A 20789-nucleotide genomic window follows, 5' to 3' on the forward strand; every position below is an offset into this window, starting at 1 on the left:
ACAGACATGCTTTGTGCTCTGTGGTTTACAGGGCTCTGTTCTTTATTATTGCCCCTTTCCAAGAACAAAGCTCAAGCCCTGGGGCTGGGCTGAGCAGCAATCACAGGGACACCTCACTGTGCTGCCTCATGGCCATCCTCTCTTTCATCTCTTCCAATGCACCCAGATCAAGCATGTGCAACCTGGTTCTCTTCACAGTGAACAAACAGAATCATGAATTATGTTGCATGATTTATGTAGCTGATTTTTTTTTGCAGTTTTATCACAGTTTTTACAACTATAAATCTTTGTCTTTGGGAAATTTTGAAAGTGATGGTGGGGTAACTTTCCTAGACTCTCCTGTTTCTTACCCCTCTCTTAATGGCTTCAGTGCATCCAGAAATATTGTTCCTGATGCCCCTCACCACTCTTTTAAATGCTAGAAATTGAACCCAGAGCTGCTTTACCACTGACCTGCATCCCCAGATTTTTAAATTTTTTTTTTTTTTAATTTTGAGACAGGGTCTCACTAAGTTGCTTAGGGCCTTGCTAAGTTGTTAAGGCTGGCCTTGAACTAGTGATCCTTCTGCATCAGTCTCCCGAGTCTCTGGGATTACTGGCATGTACCACTGCACTGGGCTTCTAATGTCCTCATTCAAAACTACCAGCTCTATCAGCATCCAAATACTAAAAAAAAATTAGATTTTCAATGTACATAGTTGAAGTCCCTCCCATTCAATCAGAATACATTTTTTGAGCATATACTCTGTGTCAAGCATTGTTCTTAACACTTTGGATTATAGCAGTGAACAAGAAAGATTAAATCCCTGCTCTCAGAGAATGTTTTCTTAGAAGAGAGAGTAAATAAACAAATTCAGAGACTGATAAGTGCTGTGAAGAAAATAGTAGAAGATAAGATGATAGACAGTAATGGGTGCAGTGAGGGTGAACTCTAAATAAGTAGTTGACCTCAATGATAAGAAAGAGGAACCATAAGAGCCCTAGGTAGACAGAATTCTACAAAGCAGGAGGAAGATTAAGTATACAGACATGAATTGAAAGTGAACCTGAATGTCACAGAAATGGGATAAGGAATTTGGGAATTGTTGAGAAATGAGATGCGGCTAGAGATTGTATGTAGGAGCCTGAAGGGAAGAAGATTGGATTTTATTTGAGTGCAACAGGAAACCACTAAAAAGCTTAACCAATGGAGGGTTAATTAACCAATGGAGGGTTAATTAATCATGATCTAATTGAGATATAATATAATTCACATAACATCACCATTTTAAAGTATACACTACATTGTTTTTAGCATTTTACATTGTATACTACCAGCAACACAAATTCCAATACATTTTCATTACCCTAAAAAGAAACTCTGTACCTCATCTCTTAACAGTTATTCCCCATTCCCCATTCCCCTCAGCCCCTGGCAGCCACTAATTTACTTTTTGTCTCTATGGATTTACCTATCCTGAACATTTCATATAAATAGATTCATATAGCCTCCTCGTGTCTGGTTTATTCACTTGGCATAATTTTTTCAAGGTTCATCCATGTTGTAGATGTAATACATACATTCCTTTTGAGGGAAAAATAGTATTCTATTGCATGTATATACTGAATTTTATTTATCCATTTGTCTGTTAATAAGCAATTTGAGGTGTTTTACCTTTTAGCTATTATGAATAATGCTGCCATGCGCATCCATAAATCAATATTTATATAAACATAGGCTTTTCATTTCATTTCTATATAACTAGGAGTGCAACTGCTAGGTTACATAACTCTATGTTTAACGTTTAAAGGAGTGCCAAACTCTTTTCCAAAGTAGGTATACCATTTTACATTCCCACTATAGTGTATAAAGATTCTGGTTTCTTCACATCCTGAATAATACTTGATATTTCTGTTTTCGATTATAGCCATCTCTGTGGATGTGAAGTGGTATCTCAGTGTAGATTGTATGTGGAGTAGAGATTGAACCTAGGGGTGCTTAACCATTTAAGCTACATCCCCAGACTTTTTTTTTTTTTTTTTTGAGACGGCATCTCACTAAGTTGTGAAGCTGTCCTCAAACCTGTGATTCTCCTGCCTCAGCCTCCAGAGTACCTGGGATTACAAGCATGAACCCCACCATGCCTGGGGTCAATGCAGTTTTGATTTGCACTCAGTAATGACTAATGATGTTGAATATCATTTCATAGGCTATTTGTAGGTCTTTTCTGAGAAATGTATACCCAAGTCCTTTTCCCTTTTTAAAATTACATCGTGTATTGGTCAAATTATATTGCTATATTGTGTGCATATATGAATATGTAACAACAAATCCCATCACTATGTACAACTATAATGAACCAATAAAAAATCTGAAATAAAAAGCAAAATAAAATCTAAACGGTAAAAAAAAAAACCCAAAACTTGAGTTGTTTGTCTTTTTATTGTTGAGTTGGAAGAGGTCTTTACATACTCAGTGTATCTGGTCCTTATCAAATATACGATTTAAGAAATTTTTCTCCTGTCCTATGAGTTGTCTTACTTTCTTGCTAGTGTCCTTTGACCTTATGTAAGTTGTTAAAAATATCAGTCTTGCAGCTATGTAGAAGCTTTATTGGGGAAGGAATGATGGCTGAGAGACAAGTTAGAAACTATTGTCATGACCCAAGCAAGAGACAGAGATGGCTTAGATGGTAAACAAGATTCTGGATTTAAATTATTATTGCCACCTATAGATAAGCAGTGCTGTAACTGCTGTCTGAAATTTTATTCCACTTTACATTGTTTTGAGCCCAAGAGAGAAAATTATGACATAACTAACTATTCACATGACTTATCTGTAGGCTTAATAATCAGCCCTTCTGCCAGGCCCAGTGGCACACACCTGTAATCCCAATGGTTTGGGAGGTTGAGGCAGGAGGATTGCAAGTTTAAGACCAGCCTCAGCAACTTAGTGAAACCAAGTTTATTCAAAGCTGGATTTGAGTAAGATAGAGGAAAACTTTCTGTGTCTAATCTCCATCTTCAGGGACTTGGTGGTACAGAAAGTTGTTTTTTTTTTTCTCTCTCTCTCTGTAGATTTTTTTATTTGTTCTTTTTTGTTATACCTGATAGTAGAATGTATTTTGACATAATATACATACATGGAGCATAACTTCCCATGGTGTGGAGTTACACTGGTTGTGTATTCATATGTGAAAATAGGAAACTTATGTCTGATTAATTCTACTGTCTTTTCCATTCCCATCCCCCCTCCCTTCTCCCCATCCCCCCCCTCTCCAATCTAGTGAACCTGCATTCCACACACCCCATTGTCAGTCAGCATCTGCATATCAGAAAGAACATTAGGTCTTTAGGTTAGCATGATAGATTCCCATTCCATCCCTTTACCAGCAAATGCCATAATTTCATTCTTTTTTATAGCTGAGTAATATGCCATTGTGTATATGTACCACATTTTCTTTATCCTTTTATCTGTGGAAGGGTACCAAGGTTGGTTCCATAGCTTATCTACTATGACTAGGTGAAAATCCTTACTGTAGACAGATTGACCCCTGAGCCTTTTAATCACGAACAGAAACCCGGCAATTGGTGCCCACTCCAATTGGGCTAACTGGGCTGTGCAAAATAACCACACAAGAGAGACAAATACCTTTTTCTTTGGGGTTGCTATGACGGCCCCTTTGACCTTGTCTGCAGGCACAGAGAGAGAGAGAGAGAGAGAGAGAGAGAGAGAGAGAGAGAGAGCACATGCTGACCCCTATTATTGAGGAGAAGTTATTCAAATGAGGCAAGGGGTCAGGATTCAGGGGGCTGAGTCTATTTTCATGATGTCCACTGTCAGCAGGTTGACTGACATCTGGGTAGGCCATACCCAAAGGCACATAAGAGAAGGGGACACACACAAGGCACTTCCATGGAAGATTCTATCCTAAACAGGGCAGGGATTATATTAGAAAGGAACAGTGAGAGGTTAGTCTCCTACACTCACTGAATTGCTTAGCACCTTGCTTTGGCTGAGGCTGGCTTTAAACTCATGATCCTCCTTCCTTAGCCTCCCAAGTGGCTGAGATTATACACATGCATCACTGTGCCTGGCTACTCATGGTTATGGATGAGACATTCAATTTTGCACCAGGGTGTCAGAAATGTGGAGTTCAAAAAGAAAGAAAGAAAGAAAGGGAGGAAGGAAAGAACGAACAGAAATTTAAAGATTATAAGTAAATAGGTGAAGGTGGGTGCACATTAAAAATTCCTGGTGACTTGGGCTGTTATCTGTTCCAACTTTCTAATTTTGCAAGAAGATTGTAATGTCTCAAATCTACTTTATTCTCCTTTTCTTTCTTCTTTCTTTTTCTTACTTGGTACTGGGGATTGAATGCCAGGGTAATTTTGACTCTGAGCTACATCCCTACTCCTTTTTTTATTTTTTAATTTGAGAGAGGGTCTCGCTGAGTTGCAGAGGCTAAACTGGAACTTGTAGTCCTCCTACCTCAGTCTCCCACACTGCTGGGATTACAGACATGCACCATTGCTCCTGGCTCGAATTCTACTATTTTAGAAAGAGATCTAATCCCTAGCTCTCCCCACCAACAGATACATAGATACATGATGTCAAAATAACTACTAGATGGGAGGTTGATCTAGATTCAGTATAAATTTAGATTGCAAGTTTCAGAGAACTATTCCAGACTGACTGTCATCATGGAGAAGCTAAACCAAATTATTTTCTTGGTCTGACCTCCTTCAATACAGTCCCATTAAATCACTACTAGGGTCTTTGGCAAGTAGTGATTCTGGGTTTTGGAAACATAGAGCCCAGATAACAATATTGATAACAATATTGGCTCATTTTCTAGAATTGGTAGTTTGTAGGCCAGTGGTGTGATAGTCTTCTGTGTTCTGTTAAATTTTAAAATATGGAGAATACTGGAGATGAATGCAATGTTTAAAGTCCTAAAGGACCCACATCCACTGAAGATTACCCAGGTTGCATCTGCTCAGCTCTATCTGGCCACTAAAATCCTAGTACGTGATACTAGGTTGAATAAGAAATTGGGGAGAATAAACCAGTTGTGGTGGTAGTGCATACCTGTAACCCCTGTTACTCAGGAGGCTAAGGTAGGAGGATCAGACCAGCCGGGGAAACTCAGTGAGACTCTGTCTTAAAATAAAACTTTAGAAATGGGGAAGGGTTGAGGATATAGCTCAGTTATAGAGCCATTCCCTAGCATGTGTAAGGCCCCAGTACTGCAAAATTTATTTATTTATTATTATTATCTTTGGTACTGGCTATTGAATCCAGGGGCCACATCCCTATCCCTTTTTATATTTTATTAGAGATAGTGTTTCACTGAGTTGCTTAGGGCCTAGCTAAGTTGCTGAGACTGGCTTTAAACTGGTGATCCTCCTGCCTCAGCCTCCTGAGCCACTGGGATTACAGGTATATGCCACCACGCTTGTCCAAGTACTAGAAAAATTTTTTTTAAAAAGAGAGAAATTGGGGGAGAATAAAGTTTGGACTTCAATTTCTTTGGATTTTTAACTCCCTAGTACATGAGAATATGATTTTTGGGACTTTAATTCTTTGACCTCTAAAATGTTTGGATTAATTTGCATGGAGATTTAATTTTTAACTTCAGTTTTCTCTCATAATATCCACTTAAAAAGTCAGCTAATATTCAAATCTGGGACTTTGTATGTTGCTGGAATTTTTATTTCTAGAGTAGTTTTATGTTGTTATTTTAATTTCATTGCCAAGCCTTTGATGAGCTATACTGGATAATGTGACAAGACTTAGTTTGGGATGGGAAATAGAATAAAGAAAGAATTTACAGATTGGAATGCAGAGCTTAGAAATATTTTAATTAACATGCTATTCTGAGCTATTTTAGAGTCTCTTGGGGTTAAAAAATAAAACACTGCCCACCAGCATCTCAGGAGAGTCATAGTTGGTGTTGAGGGAATAATCTTTAGTCTTATCCCCAAAGGAGGGCAGCAACACCACCACTTAATGATTAAGCCTAGAGGGGTAAAACAACAAAAAAATGGGGAATGTTGAAGAAAGGGAATCTTCTTTCCTGTGACCTACTGGTAACCTTCTTTATGGTTCACTCTTTCCAGAACCTGTTGGACTTAGAGCAGGGCAGGCAGGGCTGAATTGAGCCAGAATGCTTCCCATCCCTTCCAGCCTCAAGATCTGCCTACCTGCACATCGAAGATGCTGAAAATGTGTGTTCTGGCCTATTCCTCAGTTCTGTAATTATTACAGGAGCAGGCACTCTGCCCTGCACAGTGATATGTGTGGTGCTGCCTGGGACTAGAAGGGAAGCCTGTCTATCTGTGGATTCACTATTATGATGCTTTCTTACCAATAGGTAGAAGAATGAACTATCAATATTAACTCTTTTAGTGAGTAGTATTTTGATCTCCATTGTCTGATTTGGGTCAGTCCCAAACCTAGGGTCTCACTCATGCTTGGAAGGTGCTCTACAACTGAACTGTATCTCTAGTCCCTGGTTCTTAAGTTGGGGGTGGGAACATAAGCATCAATTATTGGGCAAACTCTTGACTATAAGAATTACTATAGGGGCTGGGAATGTGGCTCAAGCGGTAGCGTGCTCGCCTGGCATGCGTGCCGCCCGGGTTCGATCCTCAGCACCACATACCAACAAAGATGTTGTGTCTGTCGAGAACTAAAAAATAAATATTAAAAATTCTCTCTTTCTCTCTCTCTCTCTCTCTCTCTCTCTCTCTCTCTCTCTCTCCCCCCTCTCTCACTCTCTCTTTAAAAAAAAAAAAAAAAAAAAAGAATTACTATAAAGCAGGGCATGGTAGCAAATGCCTGTAATCCCAGCATCTTGGGATGCTGAGGAAGGAGGATCGCGAGTTCAAAGCCATTCTTATCAATTTATCGAGGCTCTAAGGAACTCATCGAGATCCTATATTAGATAAGATATAAAAAAGGGATATGATTTAGTGGTTAAGCACCCCTGAGTTCAATCCCCAGTACAAAAAAAAAAATTACTATAAATATTTGGAGGTAAAGCTGATTAAGTACTTGCTGATTAATTAGATGGGGTTATGAAAGAAAATGGCAAATGAGGGATAATTCCTAGTTTTGGGCTTGAGTGACTAGGTAAAGAGTGATTCTATTTAATGACAAAGGAGTCCTAATTCTGAGATTAGAGGTATATATGTGGTAAGAAAGAACAGCTTGCGTTGGAGGCTACATTTATGAATGATGTAGTGGGGAGGGCAGTACATGAAATGAGAATGACTTAGTTGGGGTGGGATGGCCTGGAGCTAGGAAGAGTTGAGAGGAGGCCATTGATACAATTCAGATAACAGATGAAAGCTGCAAGTAAGGTACTGGGAATAGAGAAGGGGGGATTAATGTCAAAGATATTTAGGAGGTAAAATTATTAGAACCTGGTGACTAGTTGGATATAGATAGATAAGGAGAGGAAGTCAAGAGAGACTGCAGTGTTACAAGTTTGTGAACTTGCCCATCTAAATCAAACATTAGAGAGTTACATAAAGATGTTAATTTTAAAGATTCTGCCATCTCAAATTTGATAACTCTAGCCACAGTAAAGACATGCAGGGTACAGAGAAAGAAAAATAGATAGATAACATCTCTAGGGCCTAAGTCTTCTGTTCAAGAGAAAAAACAAAAAGGTATCTATGCAAAACCCTTAAAATCAGCAGCTCAGATAATTTCTTTGAGTTGGGATGGTCTTGCTTTTAGACATGATACACTGTACCGAGGTAGGCAAGCTTTTTCTATAAGGAAAAGGTAATATTGGGCTTTGAAGATCATATGGTCACTGTTGCAACTACTCATTTTTGTTGTTTTAGAGCAGAAGTACTTATAAACAACAGGTAATAAATGGGCATAGTCTTGCTCCGATAAAACTTTACTTATAAAACAGATCATGGGGGCTAGGATTGTGGCTCAGTGGCAGAGCACTTGCTTTGCACATATAAGGCACTGGGTTCTATCTTCAGCATCACATAAAAATAAATAAATAAAATAAATGTATTGTGTCCATCTACAACTAAAAAAAAATATTTAAAAACAAAAACAGGTCATGGGCTAGATTTGTCTCACAAGCCATAGCCATGATTTGCTAACCTGTGCACTTTTCATGTGTGACCAGGTTGCCTTTCCCTCAATGCTCAGTAGAGTGCAAAGGCTAGTGTCATGACTAGTTAGTAAAAAGGAGTCTTGTAACGTTATACAAAGTTGGGAATAAAGTGATGCTCTTTTGATTGATTAGTCATAATAGAAAGGGGAATATGACTTACATGTAAGGACCTATTGAGTTATTGGCAGAGGTTGGGAGTGCAAGATGTCTGAATTTTTTAATGGACCAGCCAAAGCAGAACAGGCAAAAAAAAAAAAAAAAGAAAAGAAAAGAAAAGAAAACAAAGTTCTTCAGCCCATGTCCTTCTGACTACCTTCCATCTTCGGGATACAAACTTTCCCTCTCCCCTAGCTTGTACAAACAGAAGGAAGAGCAATAAATTATTATTTTTAGTCTGTGCCAGGTACTGAGATTTCCAGGTCATAGGAGGGGGCCCACAACTTGCTAATATTGGAGAAGGGCCATTCCTGGAGAGGGAAGGTAGAGATGATAGGTGGGGAAGAAGAAAAAAGTAGAGGGGAGGGGGGATAGTAGAGAATAGGATAGAGAGCAGAATTCATCAGACACTAGAATGGCAATATGTAAATCAATGGAAATGTAATTGATGTAACTGATGTGATTCAGCAATCTGTATACGGGGTAAAAATGGGAGTTCATAACCCTTTTGAATCAAACTGTGAAATATATCAAAATAGATGTAATGTTTTGAACTACCAACAATAAAAAAAAAGAAGAAGAAGAAAAAAGTGAAAGCACAATGATAGGAGGAAAGGTGGAGGTGTGAAGAGAGATGAGGGTTTTATAATAACATTTTCCACTGGCAAGGAAACATCCACAGGGGAATAATATCCTCAAGATCTGGTCAGTGATGCCTATCCTCCTGGACCATGTTCAGAGATGAAGCAGTTCGATGAGGAGGACAGTGGTGAAAACAGTGAACTTCATACTACTACCAGACTCTCACAATTTGGATCTGTCTATAAGAATGTCTGAGAGTTGTTTGACCTCTAAGTGTATGTGTGTGTGTGTGTGTGTGCGTATACACTTAGCCAGGAGGCCCATAGATCTTTCCCAAAGTTAATAGCAGTACCAGAGACATTTAATGATATACATAAAAACAAGAGAAATGGTATCAAACTAAAAAGCTTCTTCACAGCAGAGGAAACAATCAAGAATGTGAACAGAGAGTCTATAGAAGACTGCACCTCAGATAGAGCATTAAACTCCAGGATGTATAAAGAACTCAAAAAACTTGGGCTGGAGTTAATGGAGTTAAGGCTCAGCGGTAGAGCACTTGCCTAGCATGGGTGAGACCCTGGGTTCGATCCTCATCACTACATAAAAATAAATAAATAAAATAAAGCTATTGTGTCCAACTACAACTAAAAAGTGAATATTAAAAAAAAAAACACCAAAAAACCCCCCAAATAACCCAAGTCAATAGATGGGCTAAGGAACTGAAAAGATGCTTCATAGAAGAAGAAATTCAATTGGTTAACAAATATATGAAAAAATATTCAACATCACTAGCAATTAGAAAAATGTGAATTAAAACTACACTGAGCCAGGCATGGTGGCACACGCCTCTAATCCCAGCAGTTTGTTAGGCTGAGGCAGGAAGATTGAGAGTTGAAAGCCAGTATCAGCAAAAGCAAGGCACTAAGCAACTCAGTAAGACCCCATCTCCAAATAAAGTACAAAGTAGGGCTGGGGATGTGGCTCAGTGGTCGAGTACCCCTGAGTTCAATACACAGTACAAAAAAAAAAAAAAACTATACTGAGATTCTATTTCACTCCAGTCAGAATGGCAATTATCAAGAATACATGGTGGAATGAGATGGACATCATTACTCTAGGTACATGTATGACTGCACATAGGGTGTGATGCTACATTGTGTGCAATCATAGAAATGTAAAGTTGTGCTGCAATTGTGTACATTGAATCAAAATGCATTCTGCTGTCATATATACCTAATTAAAATTAATTAATTAAAGAAAAAAGAATACAAGCAACAATAAATGTTGGCAAGGATATGAGGAAAAAGGTAAACTTTTCCTTTTTTTTTTTTTTTTTTTTTTTACATTGCAGGTGGGACTGCAAATTCGTACAACCACTCTGGAAAGCAGCATGGAGATTCCTCAGGAAACTTGGAATGGACCCATTTGACCCAGTTATAAACCACTCCCCTGTTTGTACACAAAGCATTTAAAATAAGCATGCTACAGTAATACAACCACATCAATATTTATAGCAACTCAATTCACAATAGCTAAACTATGGAACCAACCTAGGTGTCCATCAACAGATGAAAGGATAAGGAAAATGTGGTATATATACACAATGGAATATTATCAGCCATAAACAAAAATGAAATTATGGCATTTGGTAGTAAATGGAGTGAAGTGGAGACCATCATGCTAAGTGAAATAAGCCAATCCCATAAAACCAAAGACTAAATGTTTTCTCTGATAGGTGGATGCTAACACGCAGGGGAGTGGAGAGGAAAAAATATAAATTCATTGGATTAGACAAAGGGGAATGAAGGGAAGGCTGGGGGAAATGGGAGTAGGAAAGACAATAGAATGAGTCAGACATAACTCTCCTGTGTTCAGATATGAATACATGACCAGTGTAACTCCACATCGTGTACTACCATAAGAATGAGAAGTGGGCTGGGGATGTGGCTCAAGCGGTAGCGCGCTCGCCTAGCGTGTGTGCGGCCGGGGTTCGATCCTCAGCACCACATACAAACAAAGATGTCGTGTCCGCCGAGAACTAAGAAAAAATAAATAAATGTTAAAATTCTCTCTCTCTCTGTCCCCCTCTCTCTCTCACTCTCTCTTTAAAAAAAAAAAAAAGAATGAGAAGTTATACTCCATATAAATATAATATGTCAAAAATACACTCTACTGTCATGTATATCTAAAAAGAACAATTTTTTTTTTTTAAAAAAGAGAGAAGCCAAGATAATTCTGATGTTAGTCTTACAGCAGGCCACAGAACTGGAAAGGACTATGAAAAACTATTTGACCAATGGGCACAGTGGCCCTTGCCTGTAATCCCAGCAGCTCAGGAAGCTGAGGCAGGAGGAGGAGAGTTCAAAGCCAGCCTCAGATAAAGTGAGGCACTAAGCAACACAATGAGACCCTGTCTCTAAATTAAATACAAAATAGGGCTTGGAATGTGGCTTGGTGGTCAAGTGCCTCTGAGTTCAATCCCCAGTACCCCCCCAAAAGACTATTTGACCTATTTGTATGCCTTCAGAAAAGTTTTGTCTTTCTAAATGATGTGCTTGGCAAAAGATGGACATTCCCCCATTCCCCTCACCCCACCCCACCTTTCTCTCTCTCTCTCTCTCTCTCTCTCTCTCTCTCTCTCTCTCTCGTATTGAAGATTGAATCCAAAGGAGCTCTACCATGGAGATACATCTAGACCTTTTAATTTTTTATTTTGACACAGGGTCTGACTAAGTTACTTAGGGCCTCACTAAATTGTGAGACTGGCCTGAAATTTGCAATCCTCCTGTTTCAAACTCCTGAGTCACTGGGATTACAGATGCAATCTGCAATCCTAAATCACTGGGATTACAGACGTGTGCCACCACATCAAGCAGCATTCTCTCTTAATCATATGTTACAATATTTTCTCCATTCTGAAAGTCTGGAAGTTCTTTATGTCCAATAGAAATTTATCCTGCTTTACTCTCATTTTCTTTTACTTGATCTTCTGTGATATAGACAAAGCAAAACCATCTTTTTCAAGAGACCCTTTAAGACATAATAGAGGTTGGTTCATTAAGGCATTTGAACCCTGGGGGTATATGTTTTTGTAGTACTGGGGATCAAAGTCATGGCCTCATGCATGCTAAGCCAACACTCTACCACTGAGCCATATGTCCAGCCCACAAACAACAGAATTGTGATGATGGTTTCCTCTGCCAATCTTGGCTAATGTCCTGGATCACCCTGTGTGGATGGGGTGGTTCAGATTATAACAACACATAGAAGATAACCTTGTCAGTAGCTATTTTAGGAGAAAGAATCTTATACATTTCATATGAAATAAAGTCCATTTACTAGTGAGCAGAAAAAAATACTGTTGTACAGTCCAAAATAGACATTTGAAAGGAAAAGGACTGCCAAAGCAAACAGACATTGATACATCTGTTCGAATGAGTGTTGCATTCACATCTCTTTAGTTTTGCCAGAAGCAATTTCAACAAATTCTGTAACCAATTTCCTCACACTTTTCTCAGCAGGCAAACAACAATTTCACAATAAGCAAAAATGATTTACTTTTTTGTTATCACATTTTGCTTTTTGAGGAGTTATTTTAAGGAAACTAATAGACATCATGAATTCTTTTTTTAAGTGTGAAATTGAAAAGCATAATCTGTTTGTGTTTTTAACATCATTAAATATTTAGAATTTTCATAATGTACTACATTTTTTCATTGTTGCTTTCAGGTAACTCCATATATTTTTGCTTAATGGAAAATGAAAACAAATGCTAAATCTATTCTTTATTTGATTAACTCTTATTGAATAAAATGTTCTCTCTAAGATATGCAAAGCTTTAAACTTATGCATTTATTTACTTTGCTAATTAAACATTTTCCACTTTAGGTACTATTGTATATTAATCAGACTATGATAGACTATACCATATGACAAATTAACCTCTAAATCTCAGTGGCTTCGTATAACAAAGACCTATTTCTTGCTCACATTACATGTTTACTTGGATCAGTGGAGGGCTCTCTTCACATAATCTCTCAGGGATCTGGACTGCTGGAAACTCTGACACATTAGAAGTAGCATCAACTGGATCATCAGGCCAGCATGGTTGCTACAGCAGAAAAGAGCTACAAAGTCACACATCATCTTTGGAATCCTTTCTTCCAAACTGCCATGGAATTTACCAAAAGGTGTTTTATTCTATCACATGTCCTTTTGAAATTAAGATATTTTAAAGTCTCTATATCACTTAATCTAAAACTCTATGATTGCTTGATCTTCTCTTATGTCACCCTTATCCACCTTCTCTTAAGACAAACTCTACTTTTTGTTTTGTTTTGTTTTTGTTTTGGGGGGGTTTTTTGTTTGTTTATTATTTATTTATTTTCTTCTTCTAAAACTCTACTTTTGTTAGTGTTTTCTGTCAGCATTTTTAGTTGCAAGTAGAAACTCAACTCTAGTTCATTTTAATGTGGTAAGGAACTTCTTAAGGTAGGTTAGGAAGCTCAGGTACTCACTAGAAAGGCTGGAGCAACAGGTTTGAGACTGAGCCACCACCAATCCTAGAATCAAACCATCTTTGTTACAATGGTGAAGCTACCATTCTGAGGGATAACTCCAGAACAATGACATCAATGCCATCTGGGCTAGCAGAATGACTTTCTGGACTCTACCTGTTCTTTTTTTTTTTTTTTTTTTTTTTTTGTACTAGGGATTGAAGCCAGGGACACTTAACCACTGAGCTATATTCTCAGCCCTTTTTACTCCTTATTTTGAGACATAGTCTTGCTAAGTTGCTGAGGGCCTTGCTAAATTGTTGAGGCTGGCCTCAAACTTGCATTCCTCCTGTCTCATCCTCTCAAGTGGCTGGGATTACAGGCATGCACCATCATACCCAGCTTTGAGCCCTATCTGTTCTTCAGATAATTTCTGACCAGAAGCAACAGAGAGCTAGAAGCAGGTGTAGGACCTGAGAGGCTAGAGGCTAGAAAGATTAGGAAAGGGTAAGTTTCAGAATTTATTTTGGGAAGATCATATATGGTATGGACTATAAAAATGGGGGTGGTTTTGCAAAAAAAACAACAACAACAACAAAAAAAAACCTTTGTAATTGCCATGAATAACACATACTCACTATACTTTCTTTCTTTCTTTCTTTTTTTTTTTTTGGTACTGAGGATTGAACTCAGAGGCACTTGACCACTGAGCCACATTCCCAGCCCTATTTTGTATTTTATTTAGAGACAGGGTTTCACTGAGTTGCTCAGTGGTTTTGAACTCAGAATCTTCCTGTCTCAGCCTCCTGAGCCACTGGGATATACACCTTGTCCAACTATACTTTATTTTATAGAACTCATTTTACTTGGACTTATAAATATGAGAGATAAGACGAAGTGCTCATATTGCCACTGCCCTAACATAGTTAATGTTATTATGTGGGTATATCCTCTTTTCGCCCTTTTTCTGTGTAGAATTCTTTTATATAAAAGTATATGAAAATAAATATAGATTTCCTGGTGAAGCATTAGAATACCATCTTTTTCTTCATGTTTTCATATTATCTTCAAAATCATGAATTTTAGTGCAAGATTGTGACAGTTGGAATGGTCCTACATATATATAACATTGTGATGCAAGTTGATGGGTATGACTTCTCTAATAAAGGTATACGTTTACTCTTTCACTTTCGCTGTAATTAAGCCAACATCTTATGGTTACCTTATTTTCCAGTTTTCCTCAGTATGTGTGACTATCCAGAGACACAGCCTAACACTAAATGTATATAGGAAAAGGAATAAGAAAATTCCAGGCAATTGTTTTTTAAGTACAAAAATAAAATCTTCAGATTCCATTCGTATGAGGTACCCCAAGTAGTCAAATTCATGGAGACAAAAAGTAAAATGGTGGTTTTCAGGAGATGGGGCAAAGGAAGAGTAATGAGCAGTTATAATTTAATGGGTGTCAGTTTGGGAAGACAAAAAGTTGGGATGTGGATAGTGGTTATTGTAGCACATCAATATTCTTGGTGTTTCTGAACTATACACTTAAAATTGTTAAAATGGTGAATTCTATGTTTTGTACAGTTTACCATAATTTTTTTAAAAATTTAAATAAAAAATGTCATTGGCAAAACATAAACCAATGAAAAGCTTAAAAAAAACACGTGATCTGAGTGTGGTGGTACACACCTACAAGCTCAGTGACTCTGGGGGGCTGAGGCAGGAGAAATGGAGTTCAAAGCCAGCCTCTGTAACTAGTGGAGACCCTGTCCAAAATATAAAATAAAAAGAGCTTGGAATGTGGCTCAGTGGTTAAGTGGCCATGGGTTCAATTCCCAATACCAAAAAAAAAAAAAAAAAAAAAAAGAAAGACAGGGGGACTTTTAGTATGCATTATCCATGGTAGTGCCAATCTTCCTTTATATAATGTCAGATAATTTTTTAAAATTCCAGATAACTGTCCATCATTTATTTGCCTATGTCACTGTAAACTTACTGTAGTTTCTATAATATCATGTAGAGCAAAAAGCAAAATCTAATTTTACCAAACTACACCAAGAAAAATTAAATTAAATTAAATAGGAAAAACAGTCACACACACACACACACACACACACACACACACACATACACACACACTGTAAAATTTGTTCATTTGAGATATACATTTGAAGTGTTCATTCTGACAAACAACTCTGCTAGGTTTGTGTGAACAAAAAGATGTATAACAAAATGATTGTGCTGACATTTAAATTCTCTTATCAGAAAAAAAAATTAAAGCAGCAGTGTGTTAGACAGCATTGTTTTTCAGTATTGGGGGTTGAATCCAGGGGACCTCACACTTGCTAAGCAAGCACTCTACCATAGACCTACATCTCTTTTTATTTTTTATTTATTTTATTATTTTTAATTGACTTTTTTTAGTTGTTGATGGACCTCTATTTTATTTTTTTATTTGTTTGTTGTTTAGTTTATTTATTTATTTATATGTAGTGCTGAGGATCAAACCCAGTGCCTTACACATTCGAGGCAAGCATTCTACCACTGAGCTATGACCCCAGCCCTTATTTTTTTTTATTTTGAAACAGGTTCTTGTAAAGTTGCCCTAATTAGCTTTAAACTTGTGATCCTTCTGCCTCAGCTTCCTCAGTAACTGGGATTATAGGTGTGTTGCACCTTGCTTTCAACTACTTTTTAAGTTTGTTTTTGTTTGTTTGTTTGTTTGTTTTTAACTACTAAAAGGACATTGAATTGGCAGCCAGAAACTTGAGTGTTTTTTTTTTTTTGTTCTTTATTTTTTTTTTTTTGGTACTGGGGACTGAACCACTGAGCTACATCCCAGCCCTTTTCATTTTTTATTTTGAGACAGAATCTCACTAAGTTTCTCTGGGCCTCACTAAACTGCTAAGACTGGCTTTGAACTTGCACTCTTCCTGCCTTAGCCTCCCGAGTCACTGGGATTACCAATGTGTGCCAGCACACCCAGTGAGACTTAAATTCTATTCACAATTCTAGTACTGTGTGATTTTTGACAAGTTACGGAAATTCTCTGGGCCTCAAGTTTCCTTATCTGTAAAAAAAAGCTTAGTAGACTAGTTAAGAATTCAGATTTATCATCTCTTACATTGTAAAAACACATCCACAGGTTGTCTGTTCAGTGGTTCTTTGTCCAAAAATAATAGTAAACAAATACATATACACAGTTATACACATACAAATAATATTTGCTTTGAAAAAGTTTATGAAATGAGTATTCTGTATAAAATTAATGAAATACTGATGTAACCTTAAAAACTATAATGAAAAGAAAAAATTACCCCTTAAGCGTTAACAATAGCACCTCTATCTGCTTAGATTCTTTCAAAATATATTCATTCAAACCACTGGCCAAGATTTTCTTGAATGAGATCATTTAGTCTCATGATGAGGTACTGGATTCCATTCAAACAGAATAGGTACTATTTTTAAGTGAATAATGAACAGCCAGGCTCTGTACAAGGCACTCTTCAAATGTAACTTTATTTAATCCTCACAGCAGCCCAATGAGGGAGGAATTATATTGCTTTACAGACAAGCAAACTGAGACTAAAAGGGTCAAGTAATTTTTCAAAAGCCACACAGCCAGTCCGTAGCTGAGCCAATTTTCCAGCCTAATTTTATCAACTCCAGAGTCTAGTGCTTTCCATCACAACCCGCTTTGTAATCTCTCCATGAATGTAGTTAATACTGATTTTCCTCTTATTATAATAACCATACCTTATCTGAGCTAATATCTCAAATCCTGCACATTACTTTTCTTTCTTTCTTTTTTTTTTCTTTTTCTGGTATTGGGGATTGAACCCAGGGGTGCTTAATAACTGAGCCACATCTCCCAGCCTTTTTTTATATTTTATTAAGAGACAGGGTCTCACTGAGTTGCTTAAGGATTCCCTAAGTTGCTGAGACTGGCTTTGAACTCATGAGCCTCCTTCCTCAGGCTCCCAAGTGGCTGGGATTATAGGTGTGAAATACTGTGCCTGGACCTGCACATTACTTTTAGTTGTGGTAGAACGTAGTAAAATCATTTAAGGAAATGAGGTAATTTTACAAATAATTCCGTTCAAAATATATTTTAGTTAAATTAATTGGATATTTTATGCAAAACTCCTGTTTTTGGTCTAAATTGCTAGGAAAAATCTAACATTTTTCACAAAAATTATATATATATACTGGCATTAGTAGAGAGAATCATTATTTTAGGCATAAATAATTTTCTTTTCTGTTCTTTCACATTTACCTTTCTAGAATGAGATAAAGAAGAACTCTCCCCACTGAACCACTAGCTGATCAAAAATATTTGAGTCAAAAGTCAAATTTCTTTTTGAGTGTCATTCTGGCATAAATCCCAAGTGGTTTCTTTTAAATGACATCTCATCTTTTATTAGTAATATTTAGCTTGCAACTAGTAAGTACATAGTCTTGCAAAGCCTTTTCCTATTATTATCTAATAAATTCTTCCAACATCTTATGGGAGGACCAACATTTTTGAAAAAAGCAAATTGAGATGTAGATGTATTAATTTAGTTGACCAGAGTGACATAGTGACTTTCCACAGATATAGTCAAGGAAGTGTTGAATCAGTCTTGGATTATTATGACAGAAACTCTGCTCCTTGAATGATAACACTTAAAAACTGCACTGATCCTATAATTGCAGAATAGCCTACTTCACTTTGGAAGTGAACCAATGATAGGAGTACCTTTCCAGAAATCCCAATGTGCTACCCAATTCTGATTTTCCAGTTACCTTTCAATTGTTTGCCCTTAAATTAATTGATAAAAGCCTTCTTTAGCTCTTCATTTTGTCTTTCATTTTTGAAACCAATTTCAAAATGAGAGACATAATGCTGTTTTGTTTGTAAAAGGATTATTTCTCAGCATTTGGCTTGCACTTTTAAATTATTCTATTAACACGAGGCTTAATGCTAAAAAAAGAAGTATGAGAGAGAAGTTGCATCTCTTCCCATAAAAATATGTTCTGTATTTGACTTCCAGCCAGATTCACCTGAACATAGGTCCCTATTATTAAATCAATATTTTCTGATTTACTTTACTGTTCACTCTTGGCATGAGGAGTTTCCGTCTTTTAACCATTCTGATGATTAAGCTGAATATGTCTTTGGTTGGGGTGAATAATTAAACAGCTAAAAGGAGGCAGTAAATCTTCATTATATGGCTAATAAATAAGACTGTGCTATTTTATATTTGATTTCTTAATACTTTGAATTTAGAGTTAATAAGTAGATTCTCCAACATCATATTATAAATGAAATGCCAACTTCATTTAAAATTTTATGTTTGGTCATATGATAATTTGGCAATAATTTTGAAGAACTACAAAGAAAGCACCAGCAGAATCTATTTTAAATGCTGTGTCATCCTGTACATTTATAACCAGAACAATAAAACTTCAGTAACTGAAACACTAGGATGTCTTATCAGGTAAAATCTGAACAGTCTTCAGATTGATTTGTTGGTAATTGTACAGCTGGAATATTTATTAATTTCTCTGAACTATAACTTAGACATTTTGAAAGACAGATAATTTCCTTACTTGACAAAAATTGGCAGACTTCTTTGCAATTGATTTCTCCAAACTGTCCTTTAAAGATATTTTCTTAAAGTCATGATGATATTTTGTTTAATTTAATCTTTTGAATTAAATTGCCTCTTTAAAATATTTTTGTGAGATAAGTTTTCCTGGGAAATCCAGATTAAGTGGAAATAAACTTCTGCATGTGTATAATATATATGCATATATTTATATATGCAAAATTTATGTTTGATAATTCTAATATTATATATTTTAGCCTTTATAGAATTAATTATGGAAGGAATTGAATTAGTCAAATAATGTTTTTGCCACTAGATTATTCAGTTGACTCATTTCTTGGCAAAGGAAGTGAGGCTGTCCATATGAGGTAGTCCCTGAATTGGAGACCCAGAATGACTGGGTTCAAACCCAGGCTCTGTTGTTGATGAGTCACTTCATGTCCGTGCATCAGGTTCCCATCCATAAAATGTCATAATGTTATTTTTAGGTTTAGATGGATGATAAAGAATATTTTATCAAATGCTTATAAAATGTTTTAAGGTTACAATTATTAAATGTCATTAGAGCACAATATTCAAGGTACATAGAGCATTAAAAAGCTGCTTTCCTTCACAACCATGTTTGAATGGATTTCTTAGGTTTGGGAAACTCACTTGGTAAAATACAGAGCCCAGTTGCTGATATTCAAAGGAAAACCTACCATATAGGACTCATGGAGCAAAATAGTATGTCAGTCTCTAATGTAGCTTGGATATGGATTGAAGTATCCTATTGATTAACTTGTTTTGGTCCTTTGGACAATTCACAATTTTATTAACTTTACATTGGTCCTCTTGTCACAGGAAATCAGGAAACTGAAACTCCAAACCTTGGTTCTTGTGTTCCAAAGAAAGAAAATTTAAAGTCAGACACCAAAAGCATATAAGAGAACTTTATTGTAAGTGAAAGTGAGGTGATAGTGAAGCTTGAGCAGAGAGCACTCTCAAGAGAGAGTGGGACCTTTCAGGGTAGAGAATGACAAAGGAAACAACACTGTCTCCAAATTTATTGTTTGATGTTTACCAGGAGAACTGGGGACCATATTCTGTACTCTTTGCCAATCAGGTGTTCAACTCCTCCTGCACATTAGGTAGTAGAGTTTTTGACCTTAGTTGGTCCACTCTGGAACTATCATGGTCGCCATCCTATTTTTTTTTTTTTGGGGGGGGGCTTCATCTACAAGGCAATCGCACGTTAACATGGGCACTGGGGTCAAGATCTGGTCAGAAGTTACCTTAGTGTGCCTGCACTACTAAAGGAACCTTCCAGCCTAGACAAATGGAGACACCTATAACCATAATTCCTAGGTTCATATCAATATCAATGGACTCTGTCAAAAATTAGTCTCATTGATCCTTTTCTTTCTTCTTTCTTTCTTTCTTTTTTTTTTTTTGTAGTTGTAGATGGACAGAATACCTTTATTTCATTTGGTTATTTTTATGTGGTGCTGAGGATTGAACCCAGTGCCTCACGAATGCTACGCAAGCCACTGAGCTACAGCTACAGCCCCCAATAATCCTTTTCTTTTGACGTATTTTCCCATTAGCGTCTTTGCTTCTGTTTATTTTCTACAAATTAACTACTACCCTTTGCTTTCTTGTCTACTTTGAAGGTAGTTTAAAGAAGACCCTAAAGTAATTTAAAGAACACTTGTGACCTTGCCACGCATTTCTTCTTGGTAGCTAGTTCCTTACTCTAGAGGTTTCATAATTTTAATTTCGAATTATTCATTTTAACAGTATTTTTGTTACAGTGGTTTACCTTATGCTTTTGCTATATCCCTTGTTACTCT

General features: G+C 36.8%; 1 protein-coding gene across 2 annotated transcripts in view; it reads left to right on the top strand.

Moving 5' to 3' along the window:
• LOC144250815 (uncharacterized) overlaps window positions 1-20789 on the top strand; it is a 110435-nt gene that overhangs the window by 61418 nt on the left and 28228 nt on the right. Inside the window, exon 3 of one of the 2 annotated variants that reach the window (XR_013342589.1) lies at window positions 10219-10320. The exons of the other annotated variant lie outside the window; for it this stretch is intronic. The gene's annotated coding sequence lies outside the window, so the exon portion shown is untranslated. Of the gene's footprint in view, window positions 1-10218; window positions 10321-20789 lie in introns of those variants that run through there. 2 annotated transcript variants of the gene reach the window in all.

Source organism: Urocitellus parryii, chromosome 2 (genome assembly GCF_045843805.1).
Source record: "Urocitellus parryii isolate mUroPar1 chromosome 2, mUroPar1.hap1, whole genome shotgun sequence".
NCBI lineage: Eukaryota > Metazoa > Chordata > Mammalia > Rodentia > Sciuridae > Urocitellus > Urocitellus parryii.